The sequence below is a fragment of the Ostrinia nubilalis genome, chromosome W (assembly GCF_963855985.1).
Source record: "Ostrinia nubilalis chromosome W, ilOstNubi1.1, whole genome shotgun sequence".
NCBI lineage: Eukaryota > Metazoa > Arthropoda > Insecta > Lepidoptera > Crambidae > Ostrinia > Ostrinia nubilalis.
In genome coordinates this window covers 2,577,133-2,597,552 of record NC_087118.1, presented here as the reverse complement: position 1 = coordinate 2,597,552, position 20,420 = coordinate 2,577,133, and the positions used below count along the sequence as shown (strand labels likewise).

Sequence of the window (20,420 nt, the reverse complement as noted above, 5' to 3'; positions counted from 1 at the left end):
CTGCTTTGGGGTGAAGTGGCTTTCGAGGACGTCCACAATGTCCTCATATGGCACGTTCTGTAACTCCTTGGGCAGCGCCAGGTCCGCTGCGAGTTTGTAAGTGCCCTCGTTGAGTGCGCTGAGCAATATTGCTCGTTTTTTGCTCTTGTCCGTGACATCATTTGCAATAAACCACTGCTCCACTACTCCAATCTGCATTTATATATCTTCCAAGTCTGAAGATTGTGATCAAAATTTGAAATAAATACGAAATTTGCACCGGCCATTTTTATTTCTTACAAACGCGGGTAGAAGTCGCCACTGGTAAGTACAGGAGCACAGGACGCGAGTGAAACACGAGACTGCTGTCAACGCACTGATTTATTATTGAGACGTTAGAACGCGGGCGCAGCCACGCATCGTATATCTATAGCTATACATACATGTATAAAGGCGGCCTGCGATCCAATATGCAACAAATTTTGATTTGATTTGATTTAATTAAATTTTGGTTTTGATTGAATTTTAATTTTAATTAAATTTTTATTTTGATTAAATTTTACATTTTGATTTTATTTTAAATTTTGATTTTGATTAAATTTAGATTTTATCTAAATTTTGAATTTGAATTTTGATAATGATTTTTTTTAATTAGAGTATTGTTTTAATTTGATTTTATGGACTGGTCGTGTCTGAATTATTTTTAATGATAACATTCCACACTGTTAGTGACGCCTTATACAACCTATGTAAACATTGGCCTGGCTCACTCCGCGCGGTACATCCGATAATTACCTACAGCGAAGCGCCCCGCCGGCGGGTATTATATCAGTCGAGTGTCACGCGCCCGCCCGTCAGGACGCTGGCGTGCGTTGTAGTACCTAATTCTATGATCGAAGTATTATTTAAAAATGGACATAAAGAGAAAGAAATATTATTGTGCGGCGTTCGGGTGTTTAAATTCGAAAAGAAATCTATCGGATTTATCTTTTTTTTCGCTTCCCAAAGATGCTGAAAGGTATGTTGACCATGTAGGTAATCAATAATTCTTAGGATAGTATAGGAACCTAACCTACCATGACTATTGCTCAGAATGCGTTCGTTCGTTTCAGCCAAAATAAATGACGTCCACTGCTGGACAAAGGCCTCTCCCAAGGTTTTCCATAATGAATGCGTACTTACCTACATACGTACCTCATTACAAATAAGTAGATTAATTATTTTTTTACTAGACACTACTAGACAGCAACCCTAACAGCGTAAGAAGAGTTCAGAGGCACGCGATAGAAAGAGACAAAACTTGTAGGTGAATAAAATTGTAGGTACGTAGTGCTGTGCGAGCTGAATTCCACTGTATCGCGTCGTAGCAAGACTCGCATTTATTTAAATCGTCTTGCGGAGTAATCCTTCTGTACCTGTACTATTACTTATTCTGTGGTAATGTGTGATCTTTATGTACGAGTAGGTACTTATATTATGTAATTTGTTTTGATATGAGATAATGACCGATGTGATTTTAAAATCATTAGTCAGTTGTTTATAGAATTTATAAATATGCTAACGATTGCTATCGAGTGATGCTGAAATGTTACGTCCCCACAGAGCGAGAAATAGGTCAGGTTTAGCCGTTGTCGGCGCTAAAGAGTTATTATAAGAAAGAATATCAATAATGATGATATTGTTGTAGTATCTTTTGACATTTTAATGTGAGTTATGACGAAAATTATGGCTGGTTAACATGACTAAGAGACTCAGGGCCTTGTCTTGTTGTCGATCGTAGGTCGTATTCCTAACCCAGTTTAGCTGGTCGGAGACTGCGCGGCGATGATGAGTAAAGAGGTCATGGGTTTGGCAGTTGATTGAATTTGTTTCGATAGCTGCTGATCGGTCGTGAGTACCGATGGTGAGGCCATGAGAGTGCCTTTGTGATCGGCCATGAGAGTGCCGTTGTGATCGGTCGTGAGTACCGATGATGAGGCCATGGGAGTGCCTTTGTGATCGGCCATGAGAGTGCCGTTGTGATCGGTCATCAATACCGATGGTGAGGCCATGAGAGTGCCTTTGTGTTCGGTCGTGAGTACCGATGGTGATTGGCCGTGAGTGCCATTGTGACTGGCCGTGAGTGCTGGTGGTATCGGATGGTGATTGCGATGGTCGGATGCGTTCCGATAGTGCGTGACAGTGTGTCGCGGGTATTAGTTACGTTAACCTTGGCCTTAGTTTTGTTTGAAATTTGACTATGAATATTGATTGACTTTAAGATTCTAGTTGAAACTAGATTTGTTCTTGACTAAGTTGAAAACTTTGTAGTTTTTATTTAAATCTGTGGAGACCTGACATTTTGCTGTACATGTACCTTCCTACTCATAGTGGTATTGTAGGATAGCCGAACGGTACTTTACGTTACATGAGCTTCATATTACATGACGACTTAAATGCTGATCCACACGAGGACGTGTGAGAGTCAGGATCGCCGTGTCGGCGCGCGGGGCGCAATAAATTAAATAACTTAATGTTATAGTTCTCACAACACTTTGAATGTGTTAGCTAATTTATTGCTATGGAATTTTAAACAACGCCAAAGCTCTTATGGTCAGAGTTAAGTGCGCGCCTGGGAACGAAGGTGACATAAATCCCCATGTTGCCTGACGTAGTTGTGGACCCGTTCAAGTGCAGTATTGATGGATTAATAGCTTTACAAAAACTTCAGGTACAGAGCCCTGGAACGTAGAGATTCTGGGACTCAGTGCTAGAGTCATTCGACATTCGGGTTTTGGACGTGGTGGTAACTGGGCGTGGTTCACAAATTCGTCAATCGCTCCCAATCTATTTAATTTAGGCGTCTCTAGCTTTGTTAAATTAATTCAGTAACTTTGATCTTTCTGTTAAATTTAACTGTGGACAATATTGATTAAATTACGAACCAGTCTTTACATTCTAGTCTATAGTAAAGTTAGTCGTTTATAATCAGTGATTATTATCCACTCGCACGTGTTCCCTATACGCCCACATAGGTAGATAGTATGAATTCAATGAGAGACCCTTCTGGTGCCTTCCGAGAGCCCGACCACACGACGCTCCGACATAATATTTATGGTAGGCATGACGTAACAATAGAAACAGATCACAAGCTACTAGTGAGCATAATTAATAAGCCACTCTCAAATGCTCCCGCGCGATTGCAAAGAATGTTATTAAGACTGCAACCGTATACATTTACATTGGTATACCGGGCAAATACACTCAGCGGCACGGAATTTGGCCCAAGCCTAAACACCCAGATATGAGGCCAAATAATAGGTGTTTTATACCTAAGTTTCGTGTGACATGTTAACAGAACATTTGTTTTTGTTCATTTAAGAGGCTATATTCATAAAAAAAATGCGTCTGTTTAACTTTATTGACTTTAGAAACGCATTTCGTTGTTGGAGCGCAAAGAGTACAGGTAAGTTTAAATTCGATATTAAATGTTGTAAGGGTTTGGCGTTTTCTTTTTTGTTTTTAAATTAATCTTAGGGTTATGCTCGTTTCCATAATTTGAGAATAATGCCCATTACTCCAACTCAAGTTGCTCAAATAGTGTTGCTTAGAAGTCAAGGGCGTATGCAGCGGGAGATGGCTGAAACTTTCAATTTATCACGTACAAACTTAAGATACACGTTAAAAAGGCATGACCAGACCGCCCTATACACAAGAAGACCAAGAAGTGGGGAATTAAGGTGTATGCCACCGCGCGATGACTCGATTATCGTGCTTGCAATATCATGAAATCGGGTTCTCACTATGTTTGAGATACGCCAGCGTTTACAAACAGCAAGCCCAGTGAATGTCAGTGAGCACACAATAAGAAGAAGGATGGAGGATCATAACCTGCATACTCAAAGACCAGCTCGAGGATCAGAACTTCTCCGATACCCGCGCGAAGTGCAACTTACGTTTTCTAGAGAACATGCAAATTGGACGTTAGACTAATGGAGTAAAGTTCTATGGGACGATGATTGCAGAGTCACCTTAAGAGCTCCAGACGGCCGTGGAAGTGTATAGAGAAGGTGCGGAGAAGAATTACTACGCAAACAGACAGTTTTCATAAAGAGTTTACTCCATTAGCCTTGCGCCCAATTTGCATGTTCTCTAGAAAACGAAAGTCGCACTTCGCGCGGGTATCGGAGAAGTTCTGATCCTCGAGCTGGTCTTTGAGTATGCAGGTTATGATCCTCCATCCTTCTTCTTATTGTGTGCTCACTGACATTCACTGGGCTTGCTGTTTGTAAACGCTGGCGTATCTCAAACATAGTGAGAACCCGATTTCATGATATTGCAAGCACGATAATCGGATCATCGCGCGCTGACATACACCTTAATTCCCCACTTCTTGGTCTTCTTGTGTATAGGGCGGTCTGGTCATGCCTTTTTAACGTGTATCTTAAGTTTGTACGTGATAAATTGAAAGTTTCAGCCATCTCCCGCTGCATACGCCCTTGACTTCTAAGCAACACTATTTGAACAACTTGGGTTGGAGTAATGGGCATTATTCTCAAATTATGGAAACGAGAATAGCCCTAAGATTAATTTAAAAACAAAAAACAAAACGCCAAACCCTTACAACATTTAATATCGAATTTAAACTTACCTGTACTCTTTGCGCTCCAACAACGAAATGCGTTTCTAAAGTCAATAAAGTTAAACAGACGCATTTTTTTATGAATATAGCCTCTTAAATTAACTAAAACAAATGTTCTGATAACATGTCACACGAAACTTAGGTATACAACATCTATTTGGCCTCATATCTGGTTGTTTAGGCTTGGGCCAAATTCCGTGCCGCTGAGTGTATTTGTACATAGCTGACGCGCTGTCACCTGTCACGCGCAGTGGAAGCCCGCGCGCCAGACGTGGTCGCGCCGCGCGACCAGCTGGACATACAGGCTCAGGTGTGTGCGCTCCTTGCGAGTAACCCTTTGACCGACACTCATTTCATACGAATACAAAAAGCTACTAAGCAAAATAAAGAATTACAGGAGCTAATTAGAGTTATATTAAAGGGATGGCCAGCTACTAAGAAAGACGTAAGTGATATTATAAAACCATACTGGGAGTGCAGGGATGAGTTATCTGTAGCGTATGATATTGCGTGGAGAGGTACCCGAGTCGTCATACCAAAGTCTTTAAGATCGGAAATGCTAAAAAATATTCATGCGAGTCACTTTGGTATTGGAAAGTGTAAATTGAGAGCTAGAGAAATATTATTTTGGCCAAACATGAATACACAGTTACTTGATTATTTGTCAAACTGTCAAGCTTGCCTAACCTATAGGAAACAAAATTCTAAACAAAGTTTACTTCAGCATGATATACCTGAGAGGGCATGGTCAAAGATAGGTGTAGATATTTTTCACTTCAGATCTGAATCATTTTTATTAGTTATCGATTATTATAGCAAATGGCAATGCCAGATTTTGTATGGAAGGTGGCGTCTTTTTTTTTTCGCGCGGCCATCGACCAAACTCTGTTTTTTGATTACAAAATAGTGTAATAAACCAAACTTACTATGGCATGTATACTTCTAAACTCAGTCTGAACTGAGTTACGAGCATTAGAAGTTTGATGATTTACATACTAGATTTGCTTTTTGCGCGCAAGTTTTGTAAGAAATTGCAACAAAATATTGCGATATTTTCTTATTGCGCTGATTCTACTCCACACTGATGTCTGGAGCCTTTAATGGATGGTATTGTTTGTTTACACATACAATGTCACTATTTTGTTGCAATTTCTTACAAAACTTGCGCGCAAAAAGCAAATCTAGTATGTAAATCATCAAACTTCTAATGCTCGTAACTCAGTTCAGACTGAGTTTAGAGGTATACATGTCATAGTAAGTTTGGTTTATTACACTATTTTGTATCCAAAAAACATGGTTTGGTCGGTGGCCGCGCGAAAAAAAAAAGACGCCAATTTCCGGCATTGTCTTTTATAGAAGTTGAAAAATTAAAATCGCTGACTTCAGAAATGGTTATAAATAAATTAAAGAAAATATTTAGTCGACAGGGAATACCAGAGATAGTTATGTCTGACAATGGACCCGAATTTTCTTCGAATAAATTTAAAGTATTTAGTAGGGAGTGGAATTTTCATCACGTGACGTCATCGCCGAGATATCCTCAATCTAACGGCCAAGTTGAACAGGCGGTTCAAATAGTTAAATCAATATTAAAGAAATCTAGCTTCGATAAAAACGATTTAAATATCCCACTTCTAGAATATTTGAATACACCACTAGATAGTAATTTGCCATCACCAGCTGAACTCCTTAACAGTAGAAAGTTAAGAAGTATTTTACCCTGCAACCCAAAGTTACTTAAACCCAAAATACATAAAAATGTAAAAATTTACTTAGAAAAACGTCAATTTCAGCAAAAAGAATACCATGATAAAAAATCTAGGAATTTGAAACCGTTCGAAGTTGGAACGAAAGTGAAAGTGAGAATGGAATGTGGATGGAAGAATGGGGTGATTTGTCAAATAGTTGGTCCTAGGTCATACCAGTCATACTTAATTAAGATGACATCAGGTAATATCCTTAGGCGAAATAGGCGTCAGCTAATTAAAGATTCGGAACATAGGCAGGAAACCGGAAATACATTTGATCATAGCAACCGATACGATGATATAGATATTACGTCTCCTGACTCCTGTGTCCCATCGCAAGTGTCGCTAAATAGTTATGATTCTTATCATAAAACTCGTTTTGGCAGGACAGTGAGACCTCCTGATCGGTGGGCGTATCCGAGCCGTGAGCAGAGACCTTAACAACAATACCTGCATCAAGAGATGTACCTATTCCAGACAGCATTATTATATTTAAAAATATTTATTACAGTTATTGCACGTTAAATAGAAAGATAAAAAGCAATTAAATTATTAAAATCATATTACAACATTTACCTACAATGTATAATTTAATTTAAATTTGTTGAATGTATTTGGAATCTATTTAATTACTAATGTGTAATTAATGCTGTTTAATAAAATTTACTATCAATTTACTATCATGTAAAAATACATTATGAAGTAAGTTATCTTTAATAAAATTCAATAATACTACTACTACAACCTTATTGTAGTGGTTCGCTATGCGCAATAATTAAATTATCCTAATTGTGACTAATTTAAAATAATCGGAATGCTTTCCATAAATATCTATACTTATAATAAATCTGTAGAGAGGTCAATTCTGTACATTGTAAGAGGGCCCCACGTTGGGTCGCCCTATTTGTAGGAGGGCCCCACGTTGGGACGCCCAATTTATAAGAGGGGGGAACCTAACCCACAGAGAGAAATGACCAAAACCAATTGTATAGGGCTTTATCTCGTGTTTATTGCCAATCAACCTATGACTAAATTACACAATCAAAGCAGACAACCTCTCAAGTCACGGAATAGTTAGTCGGTAGAAACAAAATATCACAGTAAAGTTAGGATCGGCATGTACATATGAACAATACTTAATAGTAAACAATACTAATTGCATTGACTAATTAATCTTATGGCAAAGCGTCATTTTAACATTTGAAGCAAAAATGAGGATCGGTATATGCATTTGAGCCGGATCCAATGGTAAACTATACAATTGTATTTACTTGATAAACTTTATTACAAAAGCGTGAGTAATTCAATTAGAACACAAAACAAGGATCGGTTTATGCGTATGATCTAAACTTAATTGAAAACTAAACAATTACGTCTAATTAATAAAGTTTATATCAAAAGTATGAGTAAACTAATTGAAGCGGAAATCTAGGATCGGCGTATGCATTAGGGCCATATTTAGTACAATAGCATTTACTTAATAAATTTTATAGCAAGAAGCGTGAATAATTATCTAAGTCTTAAAAACAGGATTGGATTATGCATTTGAACCAAGCATGAAAATAAATAATGTGCAACATCTAATTAGCGAAACTAAGTTAATTGATTATTACAAGGCAACATTTAAATATCTATAGATCTATCTATCTATCAGCACGTGAAGCGTGCATAGGACGATACAACGCGATGTCCAGTCAGTTCCGTGTTACGGAAGCAGACCGCAGAACATCGCGGTGTGTGCGAGTTCAATCCGGCGGGCGCATCGTGTTCCGTGGTACGGAAGCGCGGAGCGTCGCGGACGAACTGACTGCTAGGCCGGCTCGCACGCCTTTTATAGCCAGCCGGTGAGCGCGTGTGACGCACGCGGCGGCGAGCGGGGTCTCGGGGCAGGGTAAACCGGCTGCGCGTACGCATAGACCTCGCTGTGACCAGGCCTGGCTCACTCCGCGCGGTACATCCGATAATTACCTACAGCGAAGCGCCCCGCGCCGGCGGGTATTATATCAGTCGAGTGTCACGCGCGCGCCCGTCAGGACGCTGGCGTGCGTTGTAGTAGGTAGGTACGTACCTAATTCTATGATCGAAGTATTATTTAAAAATTGACATAAAGAGAAAGAAATATTGTGCGGCGTTCGGGTGTTTAAATTCGAAAAGAAATCTACACCGGATTTATATTTTTTTTCGCTTCCCAAAGATGCTGAAAGGTATGTTGGCCATGTAGGTAATCAATAATTCTTAGGATAGTAGTATAGGAACCTAACCTACCATGACTACTGCTCAGAATGCGTTCGTTCGTTACAGCCAAATGACGTCCACTGCTGGACAAAGGCCTCCCCCAAGGTTTTCCATAATGAATGCGTACTTACCTACATACGTACCTCATTACATATAAGTAGATTAATTAATTTTTCACTAGACAGCAACCCTAACAGCGTAAGAAGAGTTCAGAGGCACGCGATAGAAAAAGATAAAACTTGTAGGTGAATAAAATTGTAGGTACGTAGTGCTGTGCGAGCTGAATTCCACTGTATCGCGTCGTAGCAAGACTCGCATTTATTTAAATCTTCTTGTGGAGTAATCCTTCTGTACCTGTACTATTACTTATTCTGTGCTGTGACGTAGTGGCAGGCTCGGCGCTGGTCGCTCGAAGTAAATAAAAGGGCGCGCCGTGTTACAACATGAAATATATTTTCAAAATAACTATCAGGCGGTGATTATTTATTTATTTATTTATTTATACTTCAGCACACAAAGTAACAAATGCACTGTGGCGGACTTAATGCCGGATGGCATTCTCTGCCAGTCAACCACGGGTCATGCAGAAAGAGTAAGGCGGTGCAAAAAATTTACATTTTTGATAATAAACCTACTTACATAAGATTACATAAAATAAATAACATAATACAAATAAATATAATAGACATACACATAAATACATAAACATAATAATATTATAGATGTACACATCACTCGTGTCTGAGATAGCGAGAAAATGGAGAAAAAAAGGTCATTCCTTGAAATGTTTGCGCAAAGCCTTTTTGAAAGTAAATTTGGAAGAAGGTTTGCGTAATTTGGCCGGAAGGCCGTTCCAGAGCCGTACAGCGGAGACTAAGAAAGAGTTGGACATGAAGCCAGTGCTATGATGAGGGGTGGCAAGCTGAAGAGACTGACTAGAGCGAAGATTTCTATTGTGAGTGGAGTGGAGGTACTGAAATTTATCTTTTAAATAAGATGGAGAGTCGGGATTGAAAAGAATTGAATGAAGCATACAAAGTGAACGAAGATATCTACGCTGTCTGATGGGAAGCCAACCAAGCTGCGAGCGAAAAGGTGAGATGTGGTCAAACTTGCGGAGACCGAAGATAAATCTGATGCAGTTGTTCAAAAGGCGGTCCAGCTTGTTTAAAAGTTCCTGTGAGATGTCCGTACAGCATACATCACCATAGTCGAGGATAGGCAGGATCAGAGACTGAGCAAGTAAGATCTTAGTGCTGGAAGGGAGGAAATTTTTAAAGCGGTAGAGTGCCCGCATTGAGCCGATCACCTTCCTACTGACTTCCCTGACATGCTGGGACCAACTCAGAGTGCTGTCAATGAAGAGTCCGAGATTTTTTACGTATGGAGAGAAGTTAACGACAACTCCGTCAAAGACAACACTAGGGACCGATCCCAGATCCAGTTTAGCCAGTTGCCTGGAGCTCCCCAGCACTATCGCCTGACACTTGCCAGGATTGACCCTCACACCGAACTTCCCGGACCAATCGGCGATATTGTGTAGATCAGCATTTAGCCGCGAAACCGCATCAGATATCTCAGAAGGGTCAGCCTGTACGTAGAGTTGGAGGTCGTCAGCGTAGAGATGAAAGGATGAAGAAAGGTGAGAAGTAAGAATGTTGATGAAGACGGAAAAAAGGATAGGTGAGAGTATGCCCCCTTGAGGTACGCCGGTAGCAAGGTCCTTCCACTCCGAGTATGCTCGACCGAATCGCACCGCCTGTCTCCGACCGCGTAGATAGGATGAGAACCATTCCGCGGCCGGTGATGAGACTCCGAGGTGGAGTAGAATGGCAAGTAGGATGTCATGGTCGACCGTGTTGAAGGCGTTAGAGAAATCGATCAATACAAGAACGGTAACGCGTGACTCCTCCATGCCGGCTCTGACGTCATCAACAATTTTCAAGAGTGCAGTGGTAGTGCTGTGTCCCGGGCGGAAGCCAGACTGGAATTGGCTGAGGAGATGGTTTTCTAGAACAAATTTAGAGAATTGCTTGTGAGCAGCAGCTTCGAGGACTTTAGAGAGAAAGGGTAAAATGGAGATAGGACGAAATTGGTTTAATGCGGTAGGGTTGGAGAGTTTGGGTAAAGGGATGACATGGGCGAGTCGCCAAGTGGAAGGGAAACACCCACGATCAAATGAGGAGTTGATGATATGGGTGATAACAGGAAGTAAGTCGTCCAGGATAATGAGTATCATCGCTCTACTAACCTCATCCGGGCCAACAGCTGTTGATTTTATAGAGAGGATGAACTTTTTGGTCTCATCGACGGTGACAGGGGAGAATGAAAAGGAGCTTGGAGAAGAAATAGGAAGAGAGTTTAAGTAAGAGATCGTAGAGAGTTTGGTAGTGTCATCCAAGAGAGTGGCCGAAGAGAAGTGTAAGTTGAGTTCGTTGGGAGTGAAGGATGAGGAAGGGGCATTACTACAGGAAGCCTTACCAAGACCCAGTGATTTTAAGAATTTCCAGACGTCGGAGCTAGAAGAAGATAGCACACTATCATGAAAGTGACGGCGCTTCGCAGCTCTGGTCAAGTTGTTACAGCGGTTCCTGGCGTATTTGTACGCGTTCCACTTGTCAATAGAACGGTCACCCTTGAAGTTGCGGAATGCCCGGTCGCGCTTTGCCATAGCCGCACGAACCGTACTGGTAATCCAGGGGGCCGGCGGGCGTTTAACGCGAACGGATCGAAGCGGGGCATGCTCGTCAAAAAGCTGCAGTATAAGACTATTGAGCAAGCTGACCTGTGTGTCGACACAATCCGCGTGAGCGATCGCACCCCAATCGAGTGAAGATACGTCAGAGCGGAGTCTCTCGTGATTTATCCTGGCAAAGTTCCTAAGGAGTACTGTTTCAGGTTTATGTTTGGGCGTACGGAGCTTATAACAGAGGAAGATCAGGTCGTGGCGAGAAAAACCCGGTGCGAGCAACTGCCCATGCTTGGATGCGAGCTCCGGACAAGAAACAAGAATTAGGTCTAACCAGGTGTCATCAGTGTCGATGTTGTGATGAGTGGGATCCAGTGCTAGGTTAGACAGATTGACAGAATCCAGGATGGACAGAAGCCTGGCAGCCTGGGAAGACTGCTTGAGCAAATCAGTGTTGAAATCCCCCATGACTATGAGATGCGCGTATTCTGAACATATTGATTCCAACACGGATTCCAGCTTGGAGAAGTAGTTGACAGAAGGCGGACAGTATACGACTCCGAGGACAGCCTTAGTGCCCCTGACGAGCACCTCGAGAAACATATATTCGATGGAATTAGAATAATCCCCCGGTGTAGAATATATGATTTTGAAAGGAATATCGCTTCGAAGATAGATGGCGACACCGCCACCTCTTTTACCAAGCCTGTCGTTCCGGATCAGGACGAAGCCAGGGAGTGAGTACGATGTCGAGTTTAGGTTAGGGTTCAACCAGCTCTCGGAGACCAGCAAGGCGTGGATGATGTCGGTAGAGAAAGTGTTGAGAAGTTCGGTGTAATGTTGGGGTATGCTTTGCGCATTTATATGGCAGATATTAAGTAGATTAACGCAATTTTGAAGTTCAAGGAAGAGAGAGTTGTGAAGAGAAGACGAGGAGTTGGAAGAATGCAGAGAGTAAAAAGAAGAGGAGTGATCACTAGCAGAAACGAATGATTCGTCGTTATCTGACATATTTGTGTACTTACTATAATATAAAAATAATAAATATAATAAAAAAAAATACAACTAAAATAAAAGTGCGCGAGTGGACTACTACATAAAGCTGTACCGATTACGGTTAATAGTAGTGCATTACCCGCCGGTTGACTGTTTACAAAACCAATAAAAAACAGAAGAAACACATAATAACGGTTTGAATAAAATAATAACGTTAAATGAAAATACCGTTACATCGTTACTCAAAAAATAACTAAAAGCGAATATTTATTGACGCCTTTGCCTCCTATTTGACGTGACATCTAACAGCTGTCACTGAACTGTCAATCACCAATCTAACTTCTAAAGAAGTGACAAATGAACACCGACAACAAAACATTACAATTTTAAATACAAACACCTTAAATTAGAAAATAAAAAAAGTAGTGACTTATTGAGGGTAAAAGATTGTGAGCTATGTTATAGACAGTGAAGCTGATTAGTTACTTGTACCTGCAACTAAAATAGTAAAAGGACGGCGACAAACAAAAGCAACGTAGATGTATGGCAATAGCACTATGAGGAAATCACTTTGATCTGCATGTACGCTGCGATTTGGACGCTCCTGGTTTCGGGATGGGAGCGTCAGCAGCGGCGACGCGCGCTGCCGGCTCGGCTGCGCGCTTCCGCACGGGCTCCTGGGGAACTGGGACGACTGGACTGTGGCGCTCCATGAGCTTGTCTAGCTCCTCGCTATTGGAGACTCGTTCGCGGACGCCATTCGGAAGCTTGATGAAAACGCTGCCGTCCATAGACCACACCCGCCTCATACCAAAGTGCCTTCGCGCATTCAGGAACAGAGTCTGCCTTGTCCGCGTCAAAAACTCAGAGATGACAAATGGGGTACCTTTCAGCATTGTCTTTCTTCTCCAGACGAGTGATCGGGTTTCTTGGCTCGCGAACCCCACAATAACTGGCCTGCTACGTCCTTCCTGGGATCTCCCGAGCCTGTGGCATGTAGTAATGGAGGCCGAAGTGATGTCTGGGAGTTCGAGGTTATCCCTCAGTACCGAAAGAGTGGATGACGTCAGGTTTTCACTGTCAAGATCTGGCACACCAGTGATTAGGATGAACTTGCGCCGGTGCCTCGCCTCGATGCTGTCCACGGCCCTGCTGACCTCCTGGATTTGCCGTCTTAGCAGGTCTACAACTCCCATTGTGTGATCTCGGAACGTGTAGAACTCGCGAGCAAGTGTCTTCAGATTCTCTGATTGCGCCGGGGACGACACCTTTGTGGCTCGGAGATGTGCTTCGAATTCAGTCATCCTCTTCATGAGTGACTGCTCCAATGCTTGTTGTGTTTCCACGATGCTACCAAGGTTGTCCATGATAGTGTGTTATTTGAGTTTTTAGTGAAGTGAACGTTAGAGATAGTCACCGGCAGGTATGTGCACGTATTTTACTAAACACACATTGAACAGCTTTCACTCCAGTATATGTTATCAGGCGACGTGTGATGAATAATTTTTGATGAAATAGATATTAAAAATATACTATTAACTATTTTAAAATCGCTTATAACTGGGGAGCCGATGTGAATACGTTTACAAACTACCGCCGAAAAAAGTGATTAGTGATCGATACTGATGCCAAAAATGCAATCAGTAAAATTTTTGTCTGTCTGTCTGTCTGTCTGTCTGTCTGTATGTTCCTTATAGAAACAAAAACCACTTGACGGATTTTAACGAAACTTGGTACAATTATTCTTCATACTCCTGGGCAGGTTATAGGATACTTAGGAATTCCCACGGGAACGGGAATTAGCGGGAAAATCCTTTTGTACGAAAAATCTAAACCGCTTAAGTTAGACGCTTGAAATTTGGCATGCAGGTACCTTAGTAAACTTAAAGCTTAGTTACAACAGGATATTGCAAAATTCCCATGGGAACGGGAGTTAGTGGGAAAAAACATTTGTATGAAAAAATCTAAACCGCGTAAGATATACTCTTGAAATTTGACATGCAGGTACCTTAGTAAACTTAAAGCTTAGTTGCAACAGGATATTGCAAAATTCCTACGGGAACGGGAGTTAGCGGGAAAAAACATTTGTATGAAAAAATCTAAACCGCGTAAGATAGACTCTTGAAATTTGGCATGCAGGTACCTTAGTAAACTTAAAGCTTAGTTACAACAGGATATTGCAAAAATCTCACGGGAACGGGAGTTAGCGGGAAAAAACATTTGTATGAAAAAATCTGAACCGCGTAAGATAGATGAAGGGGGGGGGGGGGGGTAAAACGAGATCCACGCGCACGAAGTCGCGGGCGGCCGCTAGTAATAAATATGTTTGCTATTATTAAGTTCCATATTATTTCTCTAAAGAAATAATGAGAACAATATGTAATTAATTATCTTTATTACAATTAAGATTATAAATCGTTCGTTTCAGCCGAAAGACGTCCACTGCTGGACAAAGGCCTCCCCCAAGGATTTCCACAAAGACCGGTCCTGCGCCGCTTGCATCCAGGTACTTCCCGCGACCTTCACCAGATCGTCGGTCCACCTAGTGGGAGGCCTGCCCACGCTACGTCTTCCAGCTCGTGGTCGCCACTCAAGAACTTTCCTGCCCCAGCGGCCATCAGCTCTTCGAGCTATGTGCCCCGCCCACTGCCACTTGATTTTAGCGATTCTGCGGGCTATGTCAGTCACTCAGGTTCTCCTACGGATCTCCTCATTTCTGATTCGATCACGCAGGGAAACTCCGAGCATAGCACGCTCCATCGCTCTTTGGGTGACCTTGAGCCTTCTTATGAGGCCCATAGTAAGCGACCACGTCTCAGAGCCATACACCATCACTGGCAACACACACTGGTCAAATACTTTTGACTTGAGACACTGCGGTATTTCGGACATGAGAATTTCGCGAAGCTTCCCGAACGCTGCCCAGCCGAGTTGGATTCGACGATTAACCTCTTTCTCGAAGTTGGACCTACCTAACTGGACTGTTTGTCCCAGGTATACATAATTGTCAACAACTTCGAGTATAGTGTCTCCAACCTTCAGAGGAGTGGGTACAACACGGGCATTTGACATATTTTTTGTCTTGTCCATGTTCATTTTAAGACCCACTTGTTGAGAGGCTCTACTGAGGCCATCGAGCATTGTGTTTAGGTCCTCCACGGTCTCAGCCATGACTACGATATCGTCCGCGAAACGAAGGTGGGTGATATACTCGCCGTTGATATTTATGCCGAATCCGCTCCAGTCCAGAAGCTTGAAAACATCTTCCAGGGCGGTGGTGAACAGTTTCGGAGATATGACATCTCCCTGTCTCACCCCTCGCTGCAACTGGATAGGTTTCGAGTTCTGATCCTGGAGGCGGACCGATATTGTGGCGTTTTCGTACAAGCCCTTCAGCGCTTCGATGTATCTATAGTCAATTTGGCACCGTTGGAGAGACTGTAGCACTGCCCAGGTCTCGATCGAGTCGAAGGCTTTTTCATAGTCCACAAACGCCAGCCAAAGTGGCTGATTATACTCCTCGGTCTTCTGTATAATCTGCCGTAGCGTATGTATGTGGTCTATGGTACTAAAGCCTTTTCGGAAACCGGCTTGTTCGGTAGGCTGGAAGTCGTCGAGCCTGCGTGCGAGACGATTCGTGATGACTCTCGAAAACCGCTTGTAGACATGGCTCAGAAGTGAGATGGGAGTAGTATGTTATTGGGCGTTCTATCTCACATTCGGTCGGTCGCAGTTGCGACCTCACTCTGTGCGATAGATCGCCCAATAACACGATCGTAAGTAAACCATGCCTGTAGTAATGCAGAATAGAATATTCCATAAAGACTTGACTTACCTTCACACGGCTACGGCACGCACTTTCGATCACATGACAAAACAAACCCAATTGGAATTTACAATTCCTTTTTAGAAATCTGTATACATGGGTCAGTTTGACGTATGCCCTTATACAGCGGTAGCACCATAGGTAAACCTTAAAACCATGCGGATGAGCAGCTTGCCTCGAGAGAACACACAGAATTTACTTTTATGTAATTTTCTGTACCAGCTTGGCTCATGACTCTCCATCCAACACGAGTAAAAATGTTATACCAATAGCAGCTTACTGTTAGGTTACATCCATGTATACGAGAACCTCAAATATGAGAATTATAAACCGATTGAGTTACACACTATAATATCTTGAGTGAGAGTCAATAATAATTCATAAGTTCTATAAGATTCGTATTCATGGGCCAATATGACGCATGCCCTTATACAGCGGTAGCACCATGGGTAAACCGTTCAACCATGTGGATGAGCCGATTGCCTCGAGAGAACACACAGAATTACAGTATGTATGTATATTCTGTACCAGCTTGGCTCATGTCTCTCCATCCAACATAGGTAAAATGTTATACCAATGGCAGCTTACTGTTAGGTTACATCCAAGAATACAAAACCTAAAAGATATTCCTTATGAATTAATTAGGCTCCCACTATACACTACTAACACTTTCACACAAATTGACACAACTGACTATTGAAGGCGGAATATGCAATTTCAGCACTGTTGCGGTCCAAGTGCATAAACTGTAGCGATTTTGATAATTAAAATTAGCGAGCATCGAAAACAAATGAGTATTAAGACAATACTTTAAGTATTTGTAAATTTAACCCTATACTTGGCAAAGACGATTTTGGTTAATATTTGTGATTTACACTATAAATATTGGATTTAGGACGAGTAAAAATCATGTAAAAAATACGAAAAAAAATCTTAGGTATGTAGTTTTGGAAATATAGTATGTATCTTTAAGTGCACATTGCCAGCTTTGTAGTAAATTAAAACATTGTTTATTTGTTAGTAAAAATTAATTATTTAAATGAAAATTACTACAAAACCTTAAGCTATTCCTTATTTGAGAAATAAAAAATAAGTATCTTTAACAAAAAACTGAAAACAAAGTAAAAAACCTACTTCAAAGTCTGTAACGCCTTGCAAGTATAGCTGCATTTGGATGTATAAGAACCACTCCATCAGCGTCGTTGGAGTACCTCCTGAACCTCACACTCCTCTTACCATCCAGTAGAAGCAAATGCAGATAGGACACATAGGAATCCTGCAAGACCATTAAAAAAATACGAGGGATATTGACGCCAACTGGTACCGAACTGTGTTCACGTCTTCGATTGAAGATAATTTGATACCCAACTTACAGTGGAAACGCAAGATAGCGGAAATGGATCTCTGGAACTCTCTGGGAAACTATGCAGCAGTCGAACTGGCTGAAATTCTTCAATCACCAGCTTTATAACCAGAAGCATGCAGCAGCCTGAAAAGGCTGCTCGCTTTTTAGGGGTGATCTGGGTTGTTTGGAGTAGGAAGATAACCACCCAAGAGAATCAGGAGGCTAAGTGCGGCTTCTAAATCATCAGATGAAGTGTCACCACCACTGACTTTCGACCTGGTTCCAGATTTTGGAACCAGAACCAGCATTTTGTGCTCCTGATTTTGTTGCTACAGCACAAAGTTGTCCAAAAAACAAAATTCTTTAGTACATGAATTAAAATTCACATCGGCTTATAATTTACAGCTTTAAATATTACTAACTAATAACATGATCCCTTTTTATGCGATAAAATCTATGAAAAAAATCATAAAATAAAGTCAACGAGAACCTGGCAATGTGTCTTTAAAGATACATTCAAAATTGAAAGTAAATTATTACGTATCTGACAGTGTGCATTTAGAGATACATTCGGACAATCCGCATCGTACAAGAATAATTATACAAGTTTTGGGATGAAAAAACAGCACTATCATCAAGAAACCTTTATTTACTATCCATATTACAACAGATAATGACCAATATTCTTTAAAAAAGACACCGAAAAGAATAAAAAATATTAGCTGGTGCGTAGACGCCTGTCAACGGTCTGATATTTTGAATATTATTGTTAAATCTGTGCAGCCTGTAGCGATTCTATACTGTGTAACACAATCTGTAGTATTTGGGCTAACGTTATATTAAAAAAACATTTAAAAATAGTTTTTGGTTTCTCCCGCATATTTTTGTTTTGGTCAACGTATCTTTAAATGCACAATGCCAAGAAAAGGGTTAAATATGTTAATAGTACGTACGAATGCAGGTTATTAATTAATTCTCAGCCATACATTAATAGTTATAGCATATTTATGATTTATCTTATAAATTGATAAGATTTTCCAAAAAGGAACTCATTAACTTATTAATTCAACAAAATAAAATAATAATATCAACCAAAAAATAATAAGTTTGTCTTTGTATATATATCTGTCTATGATTCTTTTAACTTGGACCAAACATACTTTGGTCTAACTTGAAGTCATAGTCAAAGAATAGTATGCAATCATTCAATATAGTCCATCATAGGTTGACTGGTAGTTCTAAAAAATAAGTTAAGAATATCAACTAAATAAAATATTAATCATATCTGCCTAATTTCTTATGACTTGGACCAAACGTAACTTCCATGTAACATGAAGTCATAGTCAAGGAGCTGTATGCAATCTTTTAATTTAATCCATCATAGGTTGACTAGTATACATTTTCATCTCAAAGCTTAGGGTTTATTTAATAAATATAAATACTAATTTATTTATTTTTATCATGCAATTATTCATCACATATTTTTATCAATACTTTCATCATAATCCATCTTTTTGAGAATAAATAAGTGACGACATGACTTATCTTAAACATAAAATGAGAGAAAAAAGCTAGTAATATAATATAAAGTATTGGTTACGTTAAATTAAAAATGATGTGACACATTTTAAAATTTACTTTGGTTTGCCGTCCCTGCAATGAACCTTGGCTCTTACACTATTATCAGAACGTCGACTAACATACCATTTTTGCTGTGTCAAACTGTAACATAAAGCGCAATGTTGCAATGCTGTTGTATTGACGTCACATTCTCATAATGCTTGAGCTCTTTGATTGCTATAAATACAAACCATACTGACGTGCTATAAAAATGATTACAAATCCATTTCTTTATATGATTTTATAGCTTGCACTGTGATGTAAGAATTATTTAAATTGTTAAATTGCATTATTCAACTATAAATCTATTGAAATGGTCCGACATCCGGTTGCTAAGTTGATGATATTTTAACGAGTAAACAATTATACCATGGCTTTGTCTCTTTATTAATTAGGTAATTATTGTAGTGAGGGATAAAAACCTGTTTTTATTCCCACATACCAACAACTATCAAACAAAAGTTATAAGGCAAAGAAGTCAAACCTAAGATGTAGATAGATAATTTATATACTCTTTATTGCACACCAAAAAAGTTGTTACGGTGTCGTATCGTTAAAAAGCGATCTCTTCCAACCAACCTTCAGAACATTACTACTACAGTACTAAAACATATTATATTGATTGACCAATAATTACGTAGGTAATGTTTATTAACTATGTACTTCATTATTATGATTAATCGAATGAATTATGAGAACAAACCAAAACATTGTAAAACTAACTTTCGGAAGCGTAATAATTGCAATCAGGCTGAGTTGCACCATTTTATTTAAACTTTAAAAATCGTCAAAAATCTGTCTCAAACTCCTGGTGTGGACAAACTGGTCATTGTCATAGTTAAGGTCATAGGTAAATTGGTGCAAATCAACCTTAGTCTTATATTTTATATTAAGTAAATCAAGATAATTATCATGTTATCATTTCAAGTTTAATTTAAAACTAATAACGTCAAATATTTTGAAATGTTAAATATACCCACAAAATCATGCAATATTTACTATGTTTTAGTTTAAATCAAATCGTGATTTTGTAATTATATTTAATTTGTCTTCACCGTAGTATATTTTCATACAGGAATTCGCGTCATCGCCCCAGTTTTCGTAAATACCTGAGTGTGCATAAGCATTAGGCCCGGCGTGAACGCAATGCGCAAGCTGTATAAATCGACTGCAGAAAGTGATAATATTTTTTCAATAAATTTCGAATATTATGTTACATAAAAATATATGTTCATGACACAAATATTTTGTATTGAGCGGGAATCGAACATGCAACCTCTGTTATAGCGTACCGAACTACCGGTACGCCACTACTCCATAGGAGCATTGTTTTCTCGGTACGTAACGTTTACGATGGGCCT

The 20,420-nt window shown here is 40.2% G+C and overlaps 1 long non-coding RNA gene across 1 annotated transcript; it reads right to left on the bottom strand.

Annotated features, from left to right (window-relative positions):
* Positions 1-16,370: 16,370 nt before the first annotated feature.
* Positions 16,371-16,897, bottom strand: LOC135086331 (uncharacterized). Its single transcript, XR_010260409.1, has 2 exons — positions 16,683-16,897; positions 16,371-16,577 (listed from the first exon to the last, which is right to left on the bottom strand). It is a non-coding gene; the product is annotated as an uncharacterized LOC135086331 (long non-coding RNA).
* Positions 16,898-20,420: the final 3,523 nt, after the last annotated feature.